We start from the raw sequence: 27,648 nt of genomic DNA, 5'->3' as shown, positions 1-27,648 counted from the left end.
ACCCAGGATAAATCACTCTGTTTAAATAAAAATCAACTGACTTGAAGCCTTAACTACAGCTGCAAAATCTCTTTTCCCTTGACATATTCTATTGGCTAGAAGCAAATCACAATTCTTGCCCACCTTCAGGGCAGAGGAGCACACAGTGAGCGAATATTAGGGGGTGAGAATCATGGAGCACCCTAGGATCTGTCTGGTACAAACACTGTGTGTGTGTATATGAAAAAAAACCACGTAAAACGTGCCTGAGGCTCCAGTCTGCGGTAACTTCTGCCTGCTTCCCCACTCGGTGTAGATCATAGCAGGGGAGCTCACAGAGTGATGCAGAATGCTCAGTGGAGAGAGAAGTCCAGCCCCTCTGCCTGACCTCCCTTGCTCTTCATCTCCACAGTCCACCACCATTGAGCCACTGGCCCCCTGTCTATAGGTTCACTCTGCTCTAATTCTAGGATAAATCCAGGCTTGAAGCAGAAAAGACTTGTGTTTTTCATCCTTTCCCTTTACTGTCCTCCCCAAATCCAGTGAACTTTAACTAAGACCAGACCATTCTTTTTGTTGGGATTTCCAAAAAGGTAAGATTCAGTGCTGACGATTAGGCATCTTTACTCTCCAGGCACGTTCCTTGTTATTCTGATACTATTGAGTGATTTCTGGTTCCTCAACAGTGCCCCAGTCTTGTCTCTGTGTTCAGGTGCCACTCTCCTGAGCGATACTTAACACCACACACACCCCTCGTTTCTCCAGTTTATAAAACATAGGACCTCCATGAGTCCTTTCAGAAATGATATCCAGGCACTGTCCTTGAAACTTATGCACAGCTTTCTTCTGACAGTCCTATATAGCATGGAAAGACACAGGACAAATGTATCAGTCCTCCAAACAGAACTGCTAAACTGATGGGCTCCACTGGCTGATTATTAAAAAGTGCCTCTGTAGTCAAGACACAGATGAGCAAATGCTCTTAGGATTTTATTGAAATCTGTGGTGAGTCTTCCAGAATGCAATTTTGGTGTTTTTAAATGCATTTGACAGAGCTGAATTGATTTTCAATTTCAGTTCTGTCAAAAAAATCAATCAAAAACTAGTTTTTATGAACCTATTTGTTAAATGGTTAGCACTGTACTGGAAGCTGTAGGGGATTAAAAAGAAAACTAAACCACAATATACGACCTCAAAGCCATTATAATCCAGTTGTGGATACATACACACACACACATGCACCTAGGCATACAACATTCATGAAGTAAGAATAAAAGATGAAAAATAAATAGTGACAGTCACTATCTATTGAGGTCTGGCCTTTAATACTTTTTTTAGGATGTCAGGTGATGTATTGTACAGCCAAGGAGGAGATATGAACTAAAACAGTAGCCATTATATGGCCCAAATGCTAAAGAATGTACATATTAAGATAGTTCAGTAACTGAAATTTTTAGCATGCAAGGTAGGATGAAACAATTTGCCCTACAATGGATGTTTCCCAGCCACAAAGACTTTAATGTTAACCAACTTGTTCCAAAGTCATGACTTGACTTCAGGTCTAAGAAAAAGTAAGCGAATGAGTAATACTCATACATACATACTATTCATAAGAGCTTACACTGTATCCTCATAAGCATCATGTCATTAGAGCATCACGAGAATTTGGGAGTAAGTAGGGGTAGTTATTTTATTTATTTCCTGTTGAGAAAACCAAGGACCAAACTTATTGCAGGTCACACAGCTACCCAGTGACCAAGCTCCATGCTCATTTCATTACTCGACTCTGGCCCACTCCAATGTCCTTGCAGCTCATTGACACCCAGGATCAGCTACACATCTGTGGGGACCAATGCAAAATGAAAATTCAGAGCTCCTTGTTCACAATGTGTTAAGGATTTCAAGAAAGAAATTGCAGAGTATTAAACCAAGTGTGGGGCCCTCCTGAGTAACTGCACAGGTGGCATGCCCATGAAGCTGGCCCTGATGACACCACTTCAGATTAAATGATGAAATCAATAACTCAAGGAGCTACTAAGTGAACAAGGCAAAGGATATGGATATATTAAAAATAATCACTTCTCCAGGAAGCACTGCAAATGTACCTCTGACAGAGGCAATCCAAGTTGTATGATCATAATCACCCTCCTCTAAGTAAATTCTTCAGATTAGGAAATGCACGCCGATCAGCTTTTCGTGAAATAAGATAAACACATTTCTTCCCAAGTTACTTACTGAACATATTAATATGTATTTTTACCAAATGTAATGAACTGATATGCTTCAGACTGTAAAAAGGTGAAGGCATCAGAAAGTTCATTCAAGAGCGGGAAAATCATCAAATTACCTTGTAGCTTTCAACAAACCTACTTTATTTGGCCTATGCTTCCAACCTGTCGTTTCAGAATAATCAGCTTCAGGAAGGCAGCTACACAGACGCTTTCACAACAGAGCAAAGAGCTGAAATAAGCAGCTGACCGTGCTATCAATGAACAGCAGGTGTTTGCAGGGGAGCTTGGATCCGCGGTTTGAATTCCCAGAGTAACACGATCTTCTGGAATAGAGAAAAGCCCACTGTTGTCAGTCGTCTCCATATAATCCCTGAACGCCGTGAAACTCATTGGGTTTGAGAGCCAGCTCCATACCTTATGAGGGAACAGGGAGGAACAAGCACATTCCCCTTCTCATCCTGTTATTTGTATTTTGATCTTACTAGAAAAACTCTGAAAACTGGAATTCTTGTCAAGGAAACTCCAGAAAGCTCTTGAACCAGGAAATGAGCAATTGGGAAGTGGAGGAGGGAGAAGGAAAAGTTCCTAAATGAGTAAGATGTCTCTTTTATCCATTAAAAATAAGCCAAATGTGATCTAGAAAAAAAGCAAAAGCAATTTAAATCAATCAAACGTGAACGAGGAAAAGTTACCCAAATGTCCATTTCATTCTTCAAAACAAGTGTCTACAGATTACAATTTCTTCTTGGGCAGCGATTATTATCTCTGCTATTTGAACATGAATATAAACAGTTGCTTCTCCTGGAGTTCAACCAATCTCTGTTTGAATCCCCAATAGCTACTTCATATGTGGGTAAGCTGGATTAAGGATATTAGGTTCCTTTCATCTAGAGTAACAAAAACTAACAGGGAAAAGATACCAGGGTATCTCACCAAATTCAAGAAATAGTTTAGTAACCAGGTCATAGGAAGAATTGGAATCAGGACAGCTCCAAGGATCTCTTCAGATGGATTTGATGGATCCTCCCCCTTGGTCTTTGCCATCACAACAACTTGGTTTCTGCTGAAAGATTCAGTGGAGTTCATGTAGAGAACGGATCCACCCTCTGAACTCTTCTAACACAGTTACGTTACGTTGAACGAATTTTGTTAGTAAGAATCACTCGAGGCTCCCACATCCAGAAGTATTAAAACGTTCGTGAATGCCCAAAAGACGTGGAACATGAACACTAGTTCTAAGATAGGAGAACATTACTCTCAGGTTCCCTGCCCATAGTGGATGGACAAGAGATAAGAAATTTGAGTGCTTGAAGACAGAACTTGGGTACAAGTGGTGTGCTTAACTAAGACAGGTGTTTCTCCAGAGATTATGACAGGGAAACAGCAGAGCATAGTGGTAAAGCCAAGGGTCTCCTAACTGATACACAGCTGAGTTCAAATCCTTGGCCAGCTGTTTGAGACTGGGAAAGTTACACAATAGCTATGAATCTCAGTTTTTTTATTAATAGCATTTTTCTCGGAATATTAAGATAATGTGAGTTCTTTGCGGAGAACTAAGAATTATAGAAAGTTTCAAGGCATACATTGTAATTGCCCTCTAATCTCATCCCCTGGACCTGATGGTTAACATTGTAATATAATTCTTGTAAGTTTTCAGTCTATGCACCTATGAATATATATATATATATTCCCCACAATCACCACATTAGCTGCATCCCACAAATTTTGAAGTTTGTTTCGTTTTCATTCAGTTAAAACTATTTTCCCTGGTGATTTCTTCCTAGATCCATTATTTAGAAGTGTGTTACTTAATTCCAAGTTTCAGGGATTTCCAAGATATCTTCCTATTATCGGTTTCTAATTTACCTCTGTTGTGGCCACAGAACATACTCTGTGTGACTTCAATCTTCATAATTTACTGAAATTTGTTTTATGGCTCAGCATGTGGTCCTCGTAAGTGTTCCACGTGCACTTGAAAGGATTGTTTTCTGCTGTTATTGACTGCCGTATTCTATAAACATCAATTAGTTCGAGTTGGTTAATAGCGCTGTTCAAGTCTTCTATCTTATTACTGCTTTTCTGTACCAATTATTAAATTGAATTTTAGAGTAATGTTTTGAAATCTCCAATCATAAGTATAGGTTTATCTATTCCGCCTTTCAGCAATGCCAAACTTTCCTTTAGGCATTTTGAAATGATGTTATTGTGCGTACGTGTTTAGGACTGCTACGTTTTGTTGATGAATTGACCCTTTCTTCACTACAAAATTTTCCTCTTTATCCCTGGAAATCCTCCTAATCCTTAGTTATGAAGACTATTTCTCTGATATTACACAGCTACTCTAGTTCTCTCATGATTACTCACTGTACTAAATATATTTTCAGTCCTTTTCATTAAACGTATATTTTTATTTATAATGTGTATCTTGTAAATTCAATATAACCAGATCTTTTTAAAACCAGTTTTACATCTCCACTTTTAATTGTGCATTTAGATCACTTAGTTATCAATATTATGTTTAAATCTACTATCTTGCTTTTTATTTTCCATACATCTAACCTTTTCCTTGCCTCTCTTGTCCTGCCTACTTTTGGATTAATAGAATGTTATTACATTTCATTGTAGCTCCACTTTGGTTCCTTAATTATACTTCCTTGTTTTGTTTTGTTAGTGGTTGCTCTGTGGTTAAAATATGCATCTTTAACTTATCACAGTCTATCTTCAAATAATATTATACCCCTTCATGTATAACATAAGAACATTAGAACGCTATCCTTCCGTTCCTTCCTTACTCCTTCATGTTGTTGTTATACATTTTAACAAGAACTTAATACAAGGCATATTCTCCTCAGGTTTTGTACCAAGTCCTCTCCCATAGGCCGTATGTGAAAGCTCCAACTTCAGCATCCTTATCAACCCTTTGTCACATTTTAAAATTTGTGCCAATTTATTTATGAAATATCATATTTGTTTTACTCTGCATTTCCCAGATGAAATTTTTGAAGCTGAGCATCTTTTCGTTATTTATTGGCCATTGTGTTTCCTTTCTGTCAGTGGAATGTTCACGTATTTTATACATTTTTCCATTGAGTTATTTGTCTTTTCCTTGTTGATCTGTGGGAGTTTTTATTGAATGAATTCTGAATATGTATCCTCTATTTTATACATTACAGATATTCTCCCTGTCTTCAGCTTGCCTTTTGACTTTATTTTCTACATTTTTAGATAAAAAGGTTTTTTTATAACTTAGTGAAGTCAAACTTCTGAATATTTTCAATTATAGTTTGGGCTTTTTAGGTCATTAAAATAAATTCTTCCCAGTTCTGATAAAATAAATAGTCTCTTCATTTTCTTCTAAATGTTCACAGATTTTGCTTTTTGCATTTAGGGCTTTACTCCACTCAGAATTGAACTTTGCACTCAGCTTTTGCCCGTCTTTTGAGTACCCTCCACACACGTACATTCAACACTCCATCCCCTTACCTGAATCTTGACTTTTTATAGTTCAGCTCAGTTACCACTTCCTTCACGAAGCTTCCCTTGACTATTCCAGCCCTCAGTGAGTTTCCCTCCTCACCTTCCTATGACATGTATCACCAAGCTTTGATATTAATTTATGCCTAGGCGTGGGAGTGAAGTAGGCAGCTGCAGCATCCAGACAGGTAATCTCAGTGCAAAAAGAGGGCAGAACGGAAGACTAGAAAGAGAGTGGGGAATGGACTAGCATGTGTCTTATCTCAAAAGCAGTAGCTACTCAGCTCTAGTCAATTATTTCTGTAATAATACACAAGTTCAGAGTTGCCAGATCTACTTTTTTTTTTTCCAAGAGAACCTAGGAATCCAAATTTTTTATGTGAAATATTATGGTATTTAAATATTTCCAACTCATTTAAAGATACTTTTAAAGCATTATGGGAATTTGATTTTTGCAGGGGAAAGGGGCTATCTTCTGGTCTGTCATCCCACTTCCAATCTCTAACCTCTGGTTTAATTGTTTCTAATTTGTTGACCAGTTTAATTGTCTCTTCAGTTAAATCATAAACCCCCTAAGTACAGCAACCGACTTTGTAACCACCATAGAAACCGTTACAGGGAGAAGCCTATGATAAATGCTCCATAAACCCTAGATTGACTGTTGACTGACAGGAGACATCACATGCACACCCTGAGCCACAGTCCTCTCCATAGTAAGTGCTACGGAGAGGACTGGAGCAGATCCCACAGTGAGGCAGTATGACCCAGATGGCTGCCATCCAGTGAGCATTTGTCATTGCAGTGAGACACACATGCACAGAAAATAGATCCTCCCAAAGTCGAGGTCATCCCTCCCCAGGAATGAACTGCCAGGACACACATTCTGGACACTCTGCCAGGGCACAATCAAATTCAAGAGTTTTTAAGTACCAGTGGTCTATGTATCACAAAGAGCAGATGCCCAGTTCTCAGAGGCAAAAAAGAGCAGATGGAAGTAGAAAAAGCCTCCAACTTCTTTGTCTTTTAGGAGAATAAAATCCTGACTCTGAGGAAAGTCATGGCATGGCCACTGTTGTTTGTTCGTAGCGTTGTGTCCTGACCCTCAGAATCACCACCCCACACTATCAAGTTCACCTACAGCCTAAGGAGTAAACCGAACGTCCATCTCTGTAGCGGAGGCAGGCTTGGACCAGGAACCAGACACTCAGATTCAAGGTTTGAGTTTATCTTTGAGGAGCCTGGCTGAGGTGCTTAGCCTCTCTGACCCTCTGTCTTCTCATCTGAAAGAACAGTAGGAATGCAACTCCCTCTCAGTGAGAGAAGGAGCAGTGTCAGGGGTGGTGAAGAGCACAGACTCAAGTCAGATATGAATCCGAATCTACTGCTGGGTGACCCAGAGAAGGTTACTTCCCTAACCTCTCTGTTCCTGAGTTTCCACACCTACAAAATGAGGAAGAATAATAGAACTTAGCCCACTAGGTTGTTCTGAAGATAAAACGACATTATACCTGTAATGCTCACTACAAATGGTATGCTTGAGTTCATAGGTGTAAGAGAAATCAGTAGACCCTGATCAGTAGGATCTTTTGTTCTAATCTCCAGGGCTGTCAGCACCCCAAATAAAGTGACAGTTTCGTCATTATGTTGTTGTTCCTTCCCCAAGACTGCAGGCTCACAAGAAGGAAAACTTCTCAATAGGATCTATTTCTGTGGAAAACTAGTGTGTTCCCTCCTCTGAAGCTACACAACTTTATCATCTTTCCCCACATCCACCTGGAAATAGACATAGGCAAATTCTCTCTGAGGAAAAGAAGCCAGTGATTCCTCAGTGTGCTTCAAGATCTTGCACACAAAGTCCTAAAAGTTACCGAGTGCATTTCTGAGCATGTGTCTCTTCGTGCAGGGTGTCTGAACGTGCTCCATGTGCCCCTCCACATCTCTGATATAGGTCTCTGTGTGTCAACGTCTGTGCATCTCCGTGTATCTGGATCTACGTCTATAAATGTGAGCTCTTTGTATGTGTGTCTCTTTCTATGTGTAACTGTGTGTCCACCATGAAACTATATGTCTGTCTGTGCCTGTGTGCATGTGTCTCTGTGTCTGTATTGTGAAATGTGTGTGTGTGTCTGAGTCTGGGTACTTTTTACAATGAAGTCCTAGGATTATGCATCTGAACTGGGATATGTGTCTAAATGTGTGTCAGGAGCCATGGTCTCTTAACCGTGTGTGTGTGTGTGACATATGCCTCTGTCTGTGATGTGTGAGTCTCTCACTGGGGGTTGTGTGTGTGTCTATGTTCTCTCTGTGCTGTGTCTGTCAGTGAAATTCCTCTTTTGTATCCCATACCAAATAAGCCATATGTATGTGTATTTGTGTGACAAAGGACAGAACTGAATGACTCCAATTTGGCCCATCAATGCTCTTAAGTTACTCTGCGTTGTTGTCACACTAACCCTTGCAAAATACAGGCCACTGAATCTCGATGTCTCCGCACAGACTCTGGGGAGCTTTTGAAGAAATACTGATGCCCAAACCCCATTTTCAAAGATTACAATTATCACGTATTACTCTGTAGTGGAGACTAAATACAAGAGCTTTGTAAAGCACCCAGGCAGTTCTAATATGCAGCCATGGCTGAGAACGACTGTATCAGGCAAATGATGGGCCTCTGCCATGCTCCATAGGAAGCTGCAAACTGCTTTCCTTGCCTGTGACATCAATAATATCAGCGGGAGAGGCCGCAAATTTTGAATAAATTACCAGGTACAGAAAAGGACGAACCCCTCCCCTTTCTTTCTGTGGAGGGAGGCACTCCGCCACGGTGGACCTTGTGCATCAACACTGTCCACAGTAACCTATGAAGACAGAGGAGAAACTCTCTCCTCCAAGCCCGATCCTTCCTCCATCCAGCAGACATTTGTTTCCTTGTACATATATGTCTGTCTAATTAAAAAGATGTAGTGCTACCTTGATTTCCATATAAACGCATCACATTTACTGCAAATGTTTCACAAACCAAAAGAGGATTTATTAGTATAATAAACCAAGAGCTTCATAAAAATTTAAATACATTTTGAGCATTCTTTACCAAGGAAAAAATTTGAAAGTGGAGGGGTCCAGAATGGGACAAAATCTCTCATGTGTGGGAGTGGGCATCGAAAGATGAAAATGAGAAAGAATCTAAGAAAGAAAGAGAAGGAAATAAAATCTCAGATGCTGAGACCCTGGGAAGCGGAGCCACCACATCCCATAAGATGCTTTTGTACAAATTAGAAAAAGGCTCCCCTTGCCCAGGATTCAGCCCACTCACCTTCAGAGCAGGGTGCCTGCTGATGTTATGTCCTGCTTAACTAAGTTGTGAGCCCCACAGGGAAGGTTCAATGGAGGGACAGGCTCTTCCCCTACTTGAAACTGCTGCCTCTGGAGAAGTTCTGAGAATCCGAGGATCTTCCCCCCATGGAGATCATTGAGGTGAGTAGACAGACTTGTAGTTAGGCAAAAGAAAGGGAGATTCTCAAATAGTCCCTGGGCAGCACTACTGCACCCAGCAGAGTACTAGGAACTCAGTAGGCGCTCAGTGAATATTTGTTGAATGAGTGATTGAATGAATGAATCACTCTTTAGTGATCCAATGGACTAAGCAGGCAATTCAGAGGACTCTCAGCCAATTAAAGGAAGCACAAAAAGTCAATGAGAACACTCCCTGAGGCCACTGACTTTCTCACCAGAAGAACGCTCCTGTCCAGCAAAATGCTCATGGAAAAGGATCAAGATAAGGGATGTGCTGAAGTTCCCAGTCAGAGAAATGTGAAGAAAATATGCAACTCATTGTGTAGCCTGAGCCCAGTTTAAGGAAAGATTAATTTTAAAAGTCAAGGGACTGGATTGCCTAGAGAAGTTTAAGACAGGAAAGATGGAAGCCTCACAGAATTTTAGAGCTGGGATTGGCCCTGGAGCCCTCTCATTTCGTAGTTGAAAAGCTTTTGCCCAGAGACAGGAAGGAATGCATCCAGTCCCTCGGCTAACTGGTGATACCGGGATCAAGAACCCCGGCTTATTTACTCATCATCTGCTGCTCTTTCCATGCTCTCAGGCTCCTGGCCTCCCTCTAGAATGGCTTGAGCCAAGCTGTTTGGAGATGCAAAGACAAACTTCTTGACCTCACTAACCGGTGTATGGGGTTTCTGCTTCCCCAAATCACCCAAACTTCTATAAAATGATCAGAATTTCTTTTCTTCTGGAAATTAAGACAAACTCCTCCCTTTCATTTCTCTCAGCCCCAAAATTTAGAACATGAGTGAAACGGTCACAAGCATTATGTAAACCTTATCCTTGACAAGAGGAGTTTGAGATTATCGGTTTATTATCCTCTGACTCAGGGCGATGGACTCCTGGGGGTGAGGGGAGAGCCAGGTGCCCGTATTCTCTGATGAAATCAAATCTCTCCATGAGAGTCTGGAAGCAGAAAAAAAATATATGTCAAACGTACATTTTTTTTCTCTGTAGGGTGCATCCCAAAACTTCCCAGGAATAATGCTAAAGCTTATGCACCAGGAGTTTTTTAAATCAGTCTTTATCTGAAATTGGTCAAGCAAACTGCCAAACCGACGCTGCTATCAAGTGCGTTCAACAGCCGTTTCCCTGCCGGAGAGCTCCAGTTATCTCTTACACACCACACGCCCCCCACCCCGTCCTCTACACGCAAATCCTTGCAGCTGCCCCTCTTGAAAGCAATAGGCTGCCACCCACTGGTGAGAAATCAGCTTCAAGAAACCACAAGATACAAGATTGTACCTTAAAACCCTGGAGAGGAAGGAAAGAAAACGACAGGTGAAAACTCAGCAGTTCTTAAAAGGTGCTAATCAGAAAGTGACCACTAAAGAAATGTCACTAAGATTTCATTTCCTAGGATGGGAAATATAAAATGTACACGAAAAGAAATGAGAACACTGGAGCAAAACCAGAAAGAGAAAGAATTTTTCCTTGGTGATTCTGTCACTGTGAACTTGGCACTTGCAGGCACAGCATGCTTCTGCATTTCTTTTTCCCCAAGAAAAATAAAAAAATCTCAGGATTGAAAGACTTTACTGCATCTGTACCTCTTGAATCCCCCACCCTCATCACCACCTCATCAAGTTGCCCAGTCTGCTCAAATGGGTGTAGTGATTTTGGACTTGTAACCTTGTTAACATGCTTACCCTGCTTATCCCAAGCTTCTACGTGTCTATTTTAGGTTCCTGCCTGGTTAATAAAAAGTAAAAAAAAAAATAGAAAAATAGAAAAATCATTTTACCCAATCAGTAAATAAAAGAAGGGAACTATGTGTTGTTCTCACTAGTAATCAGATCAGGGAAAATTAAAACATCTAGTTACTGTTTTCCACCCAGCAAGATTGTAGAAATACCCCCCTGTGTAAACAAAGATGCAGTAAAATTAGCACTTTCCTACACTGCTGGCAGCAGTACAAATCGTGACTACTTTTCAGGAAAGCAAGTGATATAGAGTTCACACTCTTTGACCCAGTGTACGTATTTCTTGAAATTTTCATTAAAAAATAATACAAGGGAAAAGCAAATTATACACACAAATACATCCATTGCAGTTTTCCTTTGAAATGACCCACTGTTCTAGCAGGAGAATTACTACATCTATCATTATACACCAGCACAATTGAATGTTATCCAGCAATTTTAAAGGATGGTCAGAGATATGTAACATTATAGAGTTTGCTTATGATACAATGCTAAATTAAAAAAGCAGGATGCTGTATCAGCCAGAATTTTTCTTATAAGCATTCAGAATTCACTCTTGTTAGTTTTACCCCAAAAGTTATATTAAAACAACATTAGGTAATTCACTGCGACCCAGAAAACCAGGCTCTGGCGCTGAGGCTGCCAGTTCTGCAGGCTGAGGCGTTTGGGCCTGAAGTCACCAACCCCATCACCTCTGAACTTGGGTGTAGCTGGCCCCAAACATCGCTGTCTCCTGTGCAGTCCCGGCACCTTCCTGTGAGCAGCTTTTCATTCAGGTGTAAAGGGGGTGTATCTGACTATTCATGAGCTTTAGGGGATGTTGGGAAAGTGAGGCCCCGGCATTTGCAAGTGTGCTTGGAAGATCCCCCAAATACTTTTGCCAAAAAAGATACAAATGCTAAATGGTCAAAAGATAATGATAGGGCCAGCCCAGTGGCACAGTGGTTAAGTTCGCACATTCTGCTTCTCAGCGGCCCGAGGTTCGCTGGTTCGGATCCCGAGTGCGGACACGGCACTGCTTGGCAAGCCAAGCTGTGGTAGGCATCCCACGTATAAAGTAGAGGAAGTTGGACACAGATGTTAGCTCAGGGCCAGCCTTCCTCAGCAAAAAGAGGAGGATTGGCAGCAGTTAGCTCAGGGCTAATCTTCCTAAAAAAAATAATAATAATAATAATGATAAATGTCTAACAGAAACAAACAAAAAATATTACACTCTGTCTACAACCAGTAAATATTTACATTACGGAAGGATTGAAAGAGATTGGATTCACACATAGAAGCTTGGGTGATTTTTGTCTCTTTTTTCCTAATGTTTTATGTTCCTGAATTAAATGTCCTATTAAAATTCCAAATATTGGCACTAGTTTCCTAGGGCAGCCGTAACTAACTACCACAAACTGGATGGCTGCAAACAGTAGAAATTTATTCTCTCACAGTCTGTGGCACTGAAGCTCGAAATTCAGCTGCAGGCAGGGCCATGCTCCCTCTCCAGGTTCCAGGGAAGACTCCTCTCTCGCGTCTTCCTAGCTTCTAGCGGCTGCTGGCAATCGTCAGCACTCCTTGGCTTGCAGCTGGACCACTCCAATCTCTGTTCTGTTGTCACACAGCCTTCTTCCCTCTGTGTCCATGTCCAAATTACCCTCTAATGTGGATGGCTTCATCTTAACTTGATTACATCTGCAAAGACTCTATTTCCAAATGAGGTCACATTCACAGGTTCTAAGTAGATATGAAGTTTGGGGCACACTCTTCAACCCAGTACAATGTGTTAGAAATTTCTTCCTTTTGTTGAGACAAAGATCAAGTTTCTATCATCAGGAACTGTAACTTCATTTCTCTGAATCCAAATGCCTTTTATTATTTCACCTGGCATAAGTTAAAGTACATATTGGCACTTAATGAACTTGATGAGTAATAGAAGGAAAACATCAGGGATGGAGGGAAAATGCATAAATTTAAGAGAAATAAATAAACGAATCATTCTGTATGGAGCCAACTTAAAAATCTCCCACAAACTCAGAGATAATTCCTTCAATGTCTTCATAATCAGTTTCAGTATCACCATCATCTATTAAAGAATTTAGCAAAGCCACATCTGCTTATCATCCCCATGAGTATCACATAAAGGCTGCTTCCTAAATAGAACCATAACAACAACAACAACAAAAACAGTCCATGAACATGCCTAACGCCATTCAATTCAAGGTCAAAGTAACAGTAAGCAAAATCATAAAATGGGGAAAGAATTTTTTTTCTTTTTTTCTTCTTTGAGGCAGAGTAGCCCCGAGCTAGTATCTGCCACCAATCCTCCTCTTTTTGCTGAGGAAGACTGGCCCTGAGCTAACATCCGTGCCCATCTTCCTCTACTTTATATGTGGGATGGCTGCCACAATATGGCTTGACAAGCAATACATAGCTTCACACCTGGGATCAGAACTTGCTAACTCCGGGCCACTGAAGTGAAATGTGTGAACCCAACAGCTGCACCACTGGGCCGGCCCCAGGAAAGAGTTTCATTCACAGGTCCTCTTTATGATTCAAAAAGATAGGTAGATGGGTAAGCTGGTACGTATATGGTAAGAAAGCAGATTAGGCAAGATAAGTAGTTTAAGAGTGTTAAGCAGGTTGGGCAGATATGTAAGTATGCATGTAGATAAATAGATAGCCAGCCCTGGTGGTCTAGTGGTTAAGATTCAGTGCCCTCACCACCACAGCCCAGGTTCATTTCCTGGTCAGGGAACCACACCACCCATCCGTCAGTTGTCATACAGTGGTGGCTGCGTGTTGCTATGTTGCCGTGATGCTGAAAGTTATGCCACTGGTATTTCAAATACCAGCAGGTCACCCGTGGTGGACAGGTTTCACAGAGCTTTCAAACTAAGACAGATTAGGAAGAAGGACCTGGCCACCCACTTGGAAAAAATTACCCATGGAAACCCTATGAATAGCAGCAGAGCGCTGGCTGATACAGCACCTGAAGGTGAGAAGGTTGCACAAAAAGACTTTGAGGGGTTCTGCTCTGCTGTACACAGCGTCGCTAGGAGTCAACCGGCTGGCATTAACAGCAACAAAGGTATGAGGGTAGATAAGTAGAATGATTAGGTAGGTAGATAAAATTTACCTGTGATCTGTCCATGTTTCTCACTTTCCAAATTTCTTAAACTCCCAGACGACAATACCCTGAGAAAAACACAAAATCATAAAGGGCTACACTGTGACAGGTTGAGGTTTGGGAATCTGAGCACAGTTTAAATTTATTAGAAGGCAGAAAGGAGAACACCAGACACTGTGCACTAGCAGTCTAGAAACTGAAAGCACTTAAAATATCATGCCCTTATCACCCAGCACATTTCAGTTCTTTATTCTCAGAATCCTTAATTACATCACTGGGCAGGCCCTTTGATTCCTCATAGTCATTCCCTTATTCCCTGTCCCAGGGGGCCTGGAATCCAGCTCCTGGGAGCCCTCTTACCAGTCAAGCCGCCCAGCTGTTTGGGAACAGAAGTCAGCAACAAAGAGACAAAAGGACAGACCTCTATCAATTCGAGTGACAAGCTCCTCAAAGGCTCTGACAACCCTCACTTTGGCTGCTAAAATCCTCTTTGAAATACTCCCAGAAAGCTCACAGGTTAATCCAACAGCAATTACTTTTGTACAGTCAATAACAGGCCTGACTTATTACCTGTACATGACAGTATGTCTTTTTTTAATATATAAACACAAGCCGAGCTCTCAAGCCACTGAGGAACATGGGGATATTTCCATAAAGCACCTGCCCTACTTGACTAAGTCAGGAGAAGAAAAAAGTCATTTAAAACAGGCCAACATATTAGTTTTGCAACCAGTAAAAGGTTATCAACATGCTCAGATCCTGTTCAAAACACTCAAAGAAAGGTGCTTGCTTCCGTCGAGCTACCCAAAGTCTCAAGAGCAGACACGGGAGAAAGAAAATAATAGGAAGGCACATACCGGGAACAAAACATGTATCACTTAGGACGTGTTCGACAGCAAGTTAATAATAATAATAAAACTTGTTAACAGGGACTTAAATAATAAAGACATTCATTGTTTACTTAAGAAATTTGAAGATAGGCAATTCAGTGCAGCAGCTCAGTCCCATCTCCAGAAGTCTAAGTTCTTTGTGTCCTTCTGTTCTGTCATCCTCAGAGTATTGACTTTTCACTCTTAGTTTGTGCCTTCACCATCCAATGCTCCAAACTCATTCAAAGGAAATCAACAATTAAAACCAGCTTTCAACCTAAGCAAATGTCTCCAGTCTTAAGGTCAAGTCAAGGGTGGCTCCTCTACATCTGTGGACTACAAGGGACTGTGGACTTCCAAATATCCAGAAAATGCCAGTCTCCCCTCCACCCATCCCCCGCTCCTAGTAGGTCTCTTCTTTGTCTCATTAGCCACTAGGGTACCAGGCCTCCTTTAGCTACAAGGAAGCCGGGAAAGTAAATACAGTCATGTATTGCTTAACAACAGAAACATATTCTGAGACATGCATCATTAGGCAATTTTGTCATTGTGCAAACATCCTAGAGATTACTTACACAAACCTAGATGGTACAACCTACTACACACCTAGGTTACACACTATAGCCTACTGCTCCTAGGCTACAAGCCAGAATAGCGTGTTACTGTACTGAATACTGTATGCAATTGTAACACAACGGTAAATACTTGTGTAATTACCTTACACGGTAAAAATATGGTCTAAAAGATTTTTTAAAAATGGTACATCTAGGGGCTGGCCCCGTGACCGAGCGGTTAAGTTCACGTGCTCCGCTGCAGGCGGCCCAGTGTTTCGTCGGTTTGAATCCTGGGCGTGGACACGGCACCGCTCATCAAACCACGCTGAGGCGGAATCCCACATGCCACAACTAGAAGGACCCACAACGAAGAATATACAACTATGTACTGGGGGGCTTTGGGGAGAAAAAGGAAAAAGATAAAATCTTTAAAAAAAAAAATGGTACACCTGTAGAGGGTACTTACCATGAATGGAGCTTACAGGAAGTTGTTCTGGGTGAGTCAGCGAGTGAGCGGTGGGTGAATGTGAAGTCCTAGGACAATACTGGACACTACCATAGACTTTATAAAGACTGTACACTTGGGCGACACTAAATTGATAAAAAATATTTTTCTTTCTTCAATAATAAATTAATCTGAACTTACTGTAACTTTTTTACTCTAAAATAATGATTAAAAGTATAGTACAATACATAAAGCAGTAACATAGTCATTTATTATCATTATCAAGTACTATATACTGTAGGTAATTGTATGTGCTATACTTTTATACAATTGGCATCACAGTAGGTTTGTTTACATTAGCATCACCACAAACATGTGAGTAATGCATTGTGCTCTGAAATTACAACAGCCACGATGTCGCTAGATGATAGGAATTTTTCAGCTCCATTATAATCTTATGGGAACACCGTCGTATATGCAGTCCCTCATTGACCGAAACATCATTATGCGGTGTGTGACTGTATCCGGCAAAGGACAACAAAGTTGTTACCATCACTCCACTCCTCACTCCTCACTCCCCCCTCAGGAAAATAAAAAACAAAAACCATGGTGTGTCAGCAAGGAAAAGGGGAACAGAGACAAAGACTGCCTGCTGGAACAGCAACTGACAATGTCTCAACAGGACATTCACCCTTTGGTCTGTCCATTAATCCAGACATACAAAAAATGTCTCTGACAGAGACGCAAAAGTGATATTTTTAAGACTGAGCGATAGCCCTCCATGATGTCTTCCTCAAAAAAGTAAGAACTGTTTCCCACATCTCTCATTAATTTAAAATCCACAACATGATAAGAGGCCACTGATCCATCCCTTTCCAACTGCATTTCACAGAAGACTGGTCCGGCAAGATGGTCCAGGGGGGAAGAAAATTCATATTTTCACACAAATCTGAGAATTCTTAATGAGTGTAGAATACTAAAGACTATGATAAGTAATGCAGTAAACAAGCAGTCTAACCCAGTGTAGTCCAAACCACCACCACCAAAAATATACATATATTGTTTTATGTAAGACCTACTAATATTCCACAGAATGCACTTGGGTAATGGTTGTCAAGTCATTTTTCTTATCTCTGTTACTCTGGGAGATGGACAAGATTCTAGCTGTCTACTTATTACTTGTTTTCCAAGAAGAGATCTCCTGATTATACTACCAATAGTTCGGCTCACAGGTAACAGTTCTGCTTATTAAAGGACTAATGTTTTTTTCTCGTCTCTTTCTTTAAGACCAACCAAGGTGTGAACCAGGCTGGAGAGAGAGAGCAATTAAACCTAGCCATTTAACGAGAATGAAGAATTTAACCATGCAGAGGCAAAACTAAAAATAAAGCCATGGGCACCATAAATCATAATGTAGCAACAATAACGTTACTTGGTGACATTTAGAGAGACTATGAAAAGTGGAGACAGCCAATTCAAGTTTTATTATTTCAATGAAAGCTTCCACTAAAGTGATTTTAAACAGAGCTCTTGTCCAAATCCTGGTTGTGAACATGGTTTTCAAGAAGAAGAGAAAGATCACGGAGTTAGAAGAGAGGGAAGTTGTCTTTTTCAGTCTTCCAGCCTCTTCTCCCTTTCTCCTTGATCTCACCATCCAGTGTCCCAGCAAAGCTGGTGTATGAAACTACAATTAGGTAGACACAATGTCAGAGGGCTCAGTAATACTGCTCCCAACCTGGGTGGCCTGGCATGCTACTGGACAGAAACTTTACTCTTTTCTGAATATACCACCTTCACTTTTCAAAACACCGCTGCTGTCATTTGCTGACATAGCAAGAGAGACCCAAATCACGGTAGATCCAGGGGTAGAAGTTGGGTTTGGAAGTGATTACTACAGAACTTCCAAGTCCCTAAGGGTTTTCTCAACACAAGACCTACAGAAATCCCCTCACACCGTAATGATTCTTTAGGAGGCAAACTTCGATGTTCTTTGAACAGAAACAATTCCATGCACACTGAGGCACCAGAGTCTTCACCAAGGCTGGTAAGTTTTCCCACCAGACAACAAACTCTGGACCATGTCAGTCAAAAGACCTCCATCTTTGGGTCTAGTCACATTTTTCTGTAGATCCTATCAGCTAAGCAAACTAGCAGGTCTGAGTTTTAGTGTTCAAACTCCAGGTATGGAAAATTACACAGACTTCTAATTCCAAGTCATCATGCTGAAATACTTTCCTTGTCTTCCTCCTTTGCCTCCCTAGGGTCATCTCCCTCTGCCTGGCATTGAGCTCTGTCGACCAACTAGAAAGCTACACATGACCGATGCCCCCTGGAACCTGGGAGAAGTCCAGTAGACAGATGTCAGAAAGGCAAATAAGACAAAAATTAGACTTCAATTCTCACTATTAAAGTGACCAACTTACCTGCCTGTTTTTCTCCCTCTCAGAGCATTCATGCCGACTGGATCCATCCCACCACAGCCCACCAACACGGCATTTGAAAATCTACCTTTTGTTGGAATTTCCTCTTTCCTCTCTGCTCACTTGTATTCATCTTTGTCAACACCCAACTTTTGCACAAAGCCTTCCCTGGCCCTTCTACCTTGTACTTCACAGGAATCAAAAAGGCTTATCCAAGGAAGCTGGGCTTGTCAGTGGGCTGGGATGTGAACATGGGTCTGTCTGACCGACTCCAGATCCCATCCATGCTCCTCCGGCCTTACCTGAGCCTGCCCCAGCGAAAGATGGGGGTGTGATACTAACCCAGATGGTTGGAGCTCAGAGGCCACACCCTCAATCCCCTCACGGCTGACACTGCCAGAGAATACACTGGGGTCTCGATCAAAGCCCACTTAGTGAAGTCCCACATTCTCACACTGTCTCTCCATTTCAGATGCTAATCACCAAAATGCTGGTGAAGGAAGGAGATGGCCCTGACTGGAAAGGAGGGAGACCCTGAAAAACAACCATCAAGAGCAGCCAAAACCATGGCTCCCTTGGCAGTATCAAATTCAAATTTCTAACAAGCTTTAAGCAAGGAATCAATATAAAGGTAAATTAAGCCAAATCAGCTCCAGCTCAAGATGGGAAAGTAAGAGGATCCTGAACTCACCTCACGCCATGAACACACCGAATCTACAGTTACATATGGAACAGCTTCCTCTGGAAAAAAACTAAAAACTGGCTGAACCACTCCTACACATCGGGCAAACAAGAGAAGGCCCACCTGGAAGCAGGTGGAGAGGCTGGGACACAATCCTGCCATAAACCCCATCCCAGAGCAGGGACCCACAGTCTGGAGGGAACTCAAAACCGGGAGCTTCTCCCTGAAAGAGAGGGTTTTAGCCCCGACATCTGGCACCTCAAACATTTACGACCTGCTGCTGAGAGAAGGCCCTCAAAACATCTAGCTTTGAAAACCAACGGGCTCACATCCCAAGACCCACAGGCGCGATCTGACAAAAACTACTCTTAGGGGCTAGAGCTCACTGCCTGAGGACCCAGCATGGAGTTGGCAATGGAGGGGCCAGACTTTGTGTGGGAGCAGCTCATCTGCTTGACTTGGAGCCTCGGCCTGAGGGGCAGGCATCCAATATGACACACATTTGTCATATTGTCAGGGCTGAGACTGGGGGATGCCATCTTTGTGCTCTCTCTCTCTCTATGCTCCAGCCAGTGGGGGCCATTCTTTTTAAAAAACATTCCAGGTTTTTTTTTTTTAAATCATTATTTTTTCTTTCCCAGAGGGCATCATCTCTATGCTCTCCTGCCTCGCAGGTGTGCGTCATCTTTTCTCTTTTGGTTTTTCATTCATTCTTTCTTTACTCTCTCCTTGCCGGCGCCATCTCTACGCTCTTCTTCTCTCTCCAGCCAGTGGGCACCATTTCCAAGCTCTCCCTTGGCCACCCTCCAGAGCTCGCAGGGCCACTTTTACAAGTGTCTGGCGCCCCAGCATTCACAGCTGCCGCCATGGGACACGTCTACATCTCCTGGCTCTGAAGGCCAGCAGGGCTTATGCTCAGGGGCCCCACAGGCCTATAACCAATGGAGAAAGAGTTCTTAATTGGTTACCACATCCAGGGCCCAACAAGAGGCAACAGACCCAGGAGCTCAGTCTTTCTGTGAAAAAGGCCTATCAACTTATCATCCTAGCTGCAGCCTCAGTGGCACGCTTCTAATTAAACACATATATAAGGGCTGACTATAATCCTTTCCAGAGACCTCAGAGAAAGGATGCTGTCTTTGTGCTTCCCTCTGTCCTGCTCTGGAGTGCCAGTATCTCCCAAGCGGAGCTTTGACACGTGTCTGGTGCCCTAATTTTTGTGGCTGCTACCCAAAGATGCTCCTTGATCGCCTGACTCTGGTGGCTAGGCGGGCTTGCGTTCCGGGGTCCCAGGGACTGTAACACTTGGAGACAGAGTTCTTGGCAGGCTACCACCCCAGGGCACTGCACAGACAGCAGACTGAAACACACCCCGTACACAAATATTAGCTCAAAATGGATTCAAGACTTAAATGTAAGACCTGAAGCCGTAAAATTCCTAGAAGAAAACATGGGCAGTAAGCAAATTGACATTAATCTTGGTGATGATTTTTTGGATTTGACACCAAAACCAAAGGCAACAAAAGTGAAAATAAACCAGTGGGATTAGATCAAACTAAAAAGCTTCTGCACAGCAAAGGAAACCATCAACAAAATGAAAAGGCAACCTACCGAATAGGAGAAAATATGTGCAAATCTATATCTAATAAAGGGTTAATACCCAAAATATATAAAGAACTCGTACAACTAAATATAAAAAAATAACCAATTTGATTAAAAAATGGGCAGAGGATCTAAATAGATGTTTTTCCACAGAAGACATACATATGGCCAACAAGTCCATGAAAACATGCTCAACATCACTAATCAGGGAAATGCAAATCAAAGCCACAATGAGATATCACCTCACACCTGTTACAATGCATATTACCAAAAATATAATAAATAACAGGTATTGGTGAGGATGTTGAGAAAAGGGAACTCTTGTGCACTGCTGGTGGGAATGTAAATTAGTGCAGCCACTATGGAAAACAGTATGGAGGTTCTTCAAAGAATGAAAAATAGATCCAGCAACTCCACTTCTGGGTATTTACCTGAAAAAGATGATACCAGTAACTCAAGGAGATATATTCACCCCTATGTTCATTGCAGCATGTATTATTCACAATAGCCAAAACATGGAAAGAAACTCTGTTCACTGATGGATGAATGGATAAAGAAGTTGTGGTATATACATAAAATGGAATATTATTCAGTCATAGAAAAGAATGGAATCTTGTCATTTGTGACAACATGGACAGACCTTGAGGGCCTTATGATAAGAGAAATAAATCAGACAGAAAAAAACAAATAGCATATGATCTCACTTATACGTAGAATCTAAAAAAAAGAGCTCATAGATACAAAGAACAGATTGGTGGTTGCCAGAGGTGGGGGGAGGGAGATGGGCGAAATGGGTGAAAGGGGTCCAAAAGTACAAATTTCCACTTATAAAGTAAATAAGTCATGGGGATGTAATGTACAGCATGGCAACTACAGTTAATACTGTACTGCATATTTAAAAGTTGGTAAGAGATAAAATCTTAAAAGTTCTCTTTGCAAGAAAAAAAATTATAACTGTATGGTGACGGATGTTAACCAGACTTACAATGGTGATCATTTTGCGATATATACAAATATCAGATCAGTAAGTTGTACACCTGAAACTAATACAATATGTCAATTACACCTTAAGTTTTTCAAAAAATGAAAAGGCTAATCAAATTTATGAGACACAATTCTACCCTCAGAAAACTGGTACCTTTTCTTTGCTGAGACATCTTTGTAGGACAAATTCATCAGGGAAACAGCTCTTCTTGCATTTTTCCCTGACCAGGACAGCTTCTTTACAAAGCCAGTTATTTCCTGGAAGGCACCAGATGATAGAAGGATGACTTCCCATGCAATAACCCAATTCCTTTCCTGATACCAGTACCAAAAGCAACTGGAGCCAGGGTACCAGTGTTAAGCCGGGACAAGGCCACATTTTCAGCCACAAGCTACAGAGACCATTCTCAGCTGTGTGCACTTTCAAGGGCTGCTCATTCTGTATCTAAACATTAAAATAGCTAAAGTGGGAATTTAAAAATCTTCCTCAAAAGTATCATCAGGGATTTGATATTATTACCATTGTGTCATACAACATGAATGAGCAGGAAATTCCTTGGCATGCTTTTTTATTTATCCTCATCAACCCAGCATCAGCTCATTTCATCTTCTCAACATCTTTCTTCACTATTAACACATCTACTGATTAACCTGTATAATAACTAAGGAGTCCCAAGTTCGTCTTTAACATATTTTCTGTTCCTACAAAAGACACTCCATGAAAGCAGCAGCCTTGTCCTTACTTATCCCGGCAGCACGACACTTAGCACAAGGGATGCGCTCAGTATCTGTTTGTTAAATAAGCTAGTAAAAGACCATATCAAGTGATTTTCAAAAATTGTTTAGTAACTACAAGCTCCATTTCAGGATGTGAATTCTGAAGCTCAGAGGGATTCAATGACCTGCTCCAAAATATTAACTTATTCAGTGGCTGCAGAACTTGAAGTCGGGATTTAGCCCCCTCACTGTTTGACTACCAAGCCCATTCTCTTTCCTCCAAACCACACTGCCTTGCTGCTTGAGTATTTGTCTGTGTTTGCTTCCGTCATCTCCATCTCCAACCAGACATCAGCAAATTAGTGTTATTAGAGATATTTGAGTTCTATATATTCATCTCCCTTCCTTGGGGGTTTCTTCATTCTTGCAGCTACTCCTCACACAAACCACCAGGCTCTCAAGGGATCTTGTAAAAAGCATAAGATAACTCACTCACAGTTAAGAATGACAGCTACCTCTATACAGCGCTGTTAGCATGAGAAGTGTATCATAACATCTCCTTGGATCTCACCAGACCCCTGTGACGGTGGGTAGTGCAGGACATCTCAACATGACAGAGAAGGAATCTGAATTCAGAGACCACACCTCAAGGCTGGTTGACACAGCCGACCTGAACACAGGTTTCCCTACAACGACCTCCAAGTTTCCACTAAGTTTCTACTTGAACTGTTAATTGTCCTCAAGAACTAGCAGATATTCACTTCCGCTGTGACAATGCCCTGGAAAATGTGAGCCCCAGCATGCTCTGTGTTCCTATCACTCTTGCACATACGTTCTGCAACATTTATCACAAGGTAATGGTCTTTGGTTAATAAGACTCCCTCGTTCAACTGATAACCCCAAGGGAACACCTTCCCTGACTTTGTCATCTATGTCTCCCCAGTTCTCAGCACAGAGCCTGAGTGCACAGTGGGAGTTTGATAAAACATTGTTTGACATTTTTTTCTATTATACCACACCAGTAAGTTAAAACAAAACTAAGATATTCATAAGATTGTGTAAGCAAGTATTTGCTGGCTACAAGGACAGCTGCAGATGAGTCCCACAAACATGATGTTGAGCAAAAGACTGCATATTTACTTGAAATTATATGTACTCAAAATAGTACAAATTTACTTGAAGTTCAAAAATAGGCAAAATTAACTGATAGTGTAAGAACTACTATTATCATGATTTGTCTTAATGCAATCTATGCCTGGACACCAAAGGGATTCTGAAAAAGGAAATTGTTATTTTTAAATGCTCACAAATTCATTATCAGCTGACAATGAGCCACAACTAAAAGTGACACCTCTCGGAGAATGTTTCTGGAAATTACATGACAATCGAACACACATTGAAAGGTACCTTTATTTGGCGTTAATGTTCTCATAGCCTGGAGAACATTTTTAGATGGTCTTTAGCTATTGCATCCAAGATGTTTGTCTTCCGGGAAGTTAAAGTTTCTGGGACCAGCTTAAATTGTAACAGTTCTTTGAGATTTAAAATATGCAGAATTGGAGCCAGCAGGTGGCCTAGTAGTTAAGTTTGTCATGCTCCTCCTCGGCAGCTCTGGGTTTGGTTCCTGGGCATGGACACACACCACTCGTAGGCAGCCACGCTGTGGCAGCGAACCACATACAAAATAGAGGAAGACTGGCACAGTTGTTAGCTCAGGGCAAATCTTCTCCAACAAAAATAATAATAATAATAAAATATACAGAATTTTCTCAAAAATCTACAAACTCCCCTGAAAAGGCCACAGATCACTGACTTCCTTCCAATGCTCTGTGTGTAACCAAAGCCCACTCATACTCAGCCTCCCTCCATAGAGAGGGGAGGAGGATCATGTTTGTATTTGTGCTCTTCACTGGAGGAGGCCAGGCAAAGGGGACAACCGGGGGTTGTCACTGGGATATCCTATCTTCCTAGGACTGATCCATCAGAAACAATGGCTCATCCACAGGCTGGAAAGCTCCACGTCTGACCGCTTTCTCCAGCGCTATGAGAAGATGCTGCAGAGTTCGCTCCCTGTAAGGTAAGTGGTGAGTGCCCAGAAGCAGGGAATACCCAAGGCCAGAGCATCTGTTGGCACTCTCCTCCCCTCTGGAGAAGGAAGGGATGAGGGAGAGACTCCCCATCTAAAATACCTAAAAACACAAACGATTTTTGTCTAACTTGAGCCCACTTCAAAGTCTAGCAAGAGAAGGGAAAGTCCCTGGAAGGAAAGTCAACCTGCTGAAATTAACTCTTTCATCTCCGCAGTCCTGACACTGTTGCTCCCAAGTCTTTGCCTGGCCCTCAGCAACACACCCGCCCCTGTGAGTAGGGGGGCAGGTCACACCGTTCGTGCGCTACGAAGTTTTTACACGGTTGGGGTTTAGAAAAGAAGATGGGCTTCGGGTGGCATGGAGGTGTGTCTTGCTGAAGGAAATATCACTTCCGTGGAAGATGGACAAAAGCTCCAGTTCACAGCACCTCCCGCGTCCAGAAGCTCCATCGACTCACATTCTCCATGTGATCCTTCAGCCGGCTTTATCTCTTTCCTCTCTTTTAACTCTTCTGGCTCCAACCCCATCACCTCTTCTCTCCTCACCCTGCGGTTGGGGCCAGAACCGCGCACCAAGACTTAGATGTGTAAGGAGCCTCTTGTCAAAAGCAAACGCTACCTTGATTGGCCTTAGCTCCCCCAGCTCCAGGCGGGTGGCTTTGCCCGTGTTCCGCTGTTGAGCGCCAGGCACTCAGGGACCCGCAGTTCTCGTCCCCGCCTTGGCGCCCTCACTGCAGGCAGCGCCCGAAGACAGGCTAAAGGAGTGGCAGAAGCCCGGCCCTGCGGCCTTTGGTGAGGGAAGCCCCACTGGGTCGGAGCCCTGGGACCGCGGGATACAGCAGGAGCCGCCGCCGCGGGCGCCCGGGGCGTGATGGACCGAGACCCACGCGGGCGAGGAGCGCGCTCAGCCGGGCCGGTGAGCCGCCGGCAGCGCCAACTTTTCCCGTCGCGGGAGCGGAGGGCAGTCCTGGACCCGAGGTGGCGGCGCGGGGCTCTCCGCAGGCCGGCCGTGGGGGACAGGCGCTCGGGACCCCAGCTCCATCCAAGCTGGGCCGCGGAGGCGGTGGGCGGAGACGGCCTCTTGCTTTGCACAGAGCAAAGGCGTCTCAGGGTCCGGTGCGGCCGCCTGCGGAGCCCAGCACCGGGCTGGGGGCGGCGGGGCTCGGGTTCCGCGGCCCCTCCTTCCCGCCGCGCCCCCGCGGGCTGCGGACATATTGGATGCACTGCCGCCACCGCCTCTGCTCCTCCCGGCCCCATCCCAAGCACAAGCTGGCGCCTCCGCCGGCGGTCTCCTCCAGTCCTGCCGACTGTGGAATCAAACCTGAGACTACACGCTGGGGTGCAGGTTTCCTGCGCTCTCTGCACGTTGAGACATTGACCTGACCCAGAGCATAGATTGCGTGTCCCCGCCTGGGCAGAAAATAATGTTAATCATTGACTGATGGTGTATACATGTTCCCTTTTCTGACTTCCTAAAGCACTCCTCTCTCATGCCGCACTTCACCCTCCTTGAAAGAGCACTTTCCTATTGGCTGCCTTTTGCATGTTTTGTGGGCATGTATTTTGGGTCTCCCCAAACACGGTAAACTTCCTGCAGACTGGAGGACAAACCTGGGAGCTCCCTGGGAAGAAGCACAGAGTTGGATTTTGCTCACGGTTCTTAGAAACGTGCCTGACACGGAGTGTGAAACATAGATATCTCCCGGAGAGGTGGCTGTCAGCACTGGTCTTGTCCTCACCTACCTGCCAAGCTCAGAGCCACTGATGTTGCTACCCAACCACGTTGGTTCTGCCCGCCCATGATTATGCCAATCACCAAGACAAGCAGTTTACAAAGAGAAAAGACTGAATCACAAGGCAGCCTAGCGAGGAGGAGGGAGAATCGATCTCAGATCTGCCTCCTCGGAAATGGGGACTCAGGGATGTTTACAGGGTAGGGAGCAAGGTGATCTGAAGTGTGGGAATAGATGATTGGAGGTCTGAAGTGAGGTAATTGATGATCTGGGCAAGCGTAGTACAGCTTCAGGGCTCTTCGTGGAAGGTATGTTCACAAAATGGCAGCATTACTGTGATCTGAGGGTGGAGTTTTTAGCTCCTTGACCTCAAACAGGTCACTTACGGAGCATTTGTGTGCAGGCTCAGCTGATGAGTTGGTGGTCTCAGCCTGAACTGGACAAGGAGTGGACGCTCAGTTCCTGAAAAACTCAAGCAATCTACCTGTTACCATGGTGACCCAAGCCTCAGCGATATTGTCTACAGGGTGAGTTTTAGTAATACACTGTCTAACCACTTTTGCAAACAGACAGCTAATGAAGTATAGTTAAAGCCAAATTGGCCTCGGGTTTCGGTATGTGCCTTGTAACATCTTGGAATGAACCTAAATGAAGTTAGCCAGCCTCAACTCCAGTACTGGATACTCTCCCATTAGTTTGTAGAGGATACTTGCTCAAGCCAGCTCTCAACGAACTCAGCTTTAGAATGAATGGGTTGGGGCCACCCGGTGGCGCAGCTGTTAAGTTCCTGGGGTTTGCTGGTTCTGATCCCTGGTGTGGACATGGCACTGCTTAGCACACCATGCTGTGGTAGGCATCCCACATATAAAGTAGAGGAAGTCGGGCGTGGATGTTAGCTCAGGAGCTATCTTCCTCAGCAAAAAGAGGAGGATTGGCAGTAGTTAGCTCAAGGCTAATCTTCCTCAAAATAAATAAATAAATAAATAATAAAATGAATGGGTTGGTTAGACCACAAAGTCTCCTCCAGTATCTAATATTCTGAATTGTTCGAGCACATCAGCACAGCACCTCTGCTGCTATTTTAAAAGTTCAAATGAAGATCTGTAATAGGTGAATTTTAAAATGTTTTAAATTACTGTTTTTCTTTTAAAAAATTGCTTTAAAACTAGAGCTAAAATTTCTTCAAATTTCTAAGTCCTCTCAGACTTAGTAACACTGTTGGTCATACATGTAATTAGACAACAGATGTTCATGACTAAATAAATGAACACTCAGATAGTCAATGCCTGTTGCAAAAAAAAATAGTACTAATTTCAACATATATATTTTCTTCATTGCTATTACCATGGTAACATCACTGAAAATTTGACCCAATATCTACAATAGGTCTACCTTGAAAATATAGAAATAATGCCCCATCAATGTTTCTAACGGGGTTCAAGAAAACATCTCTTACACAAACTCTTCTCAAGGCAGAATTATAACAAACTTCTCTGAGTCATAGT

General features: G+C 42.8%; 1 long non-coding RNA gene across 1 annotated transcript; it reads right to left on the bottom strand.

The window, feature by feature from the left end:
* Nucleotides 1-1,284: 1,284 nt before the first annotated feature.
* LOC139080973 (uncharacterized) lies at nt 1,285-3,273 on the bottom strand. Its single transcript, XR_011535862.1, has 3 exons — nt 3,144-3,273; nt 2,625-2,846; nt 1,285-2,533 (listed from the first exon to the last, which is right to left on the bottom strand). It is a non-coding gene; the product is annotated as an uncharacterized lncRNA (long non-coding RNA).
* Between the last annotated feature and the right edge of the window lie 24,375 nt (nt 3,274-27,648).

The sequence above is a fragment of the Equus przewalskii genome, chromosome 1, assembly GCF_037783145.1.
Source record: "Equus przewalskii isolate Varuska chromosome 1, EquPr2, whole genome shotgun sequence".
NCBI classification, from domain to species: Eukaryota; Metazoa; Chordata; class Mammalia; order Perissodactyla; family Equidae; genus Equus; species Equus przewalskii.
The sequence above is the reverse complement of the archived record's forward strand: the minus strand, read 5'-3'. Positions and strand labels throughout refer to the sequence as shown.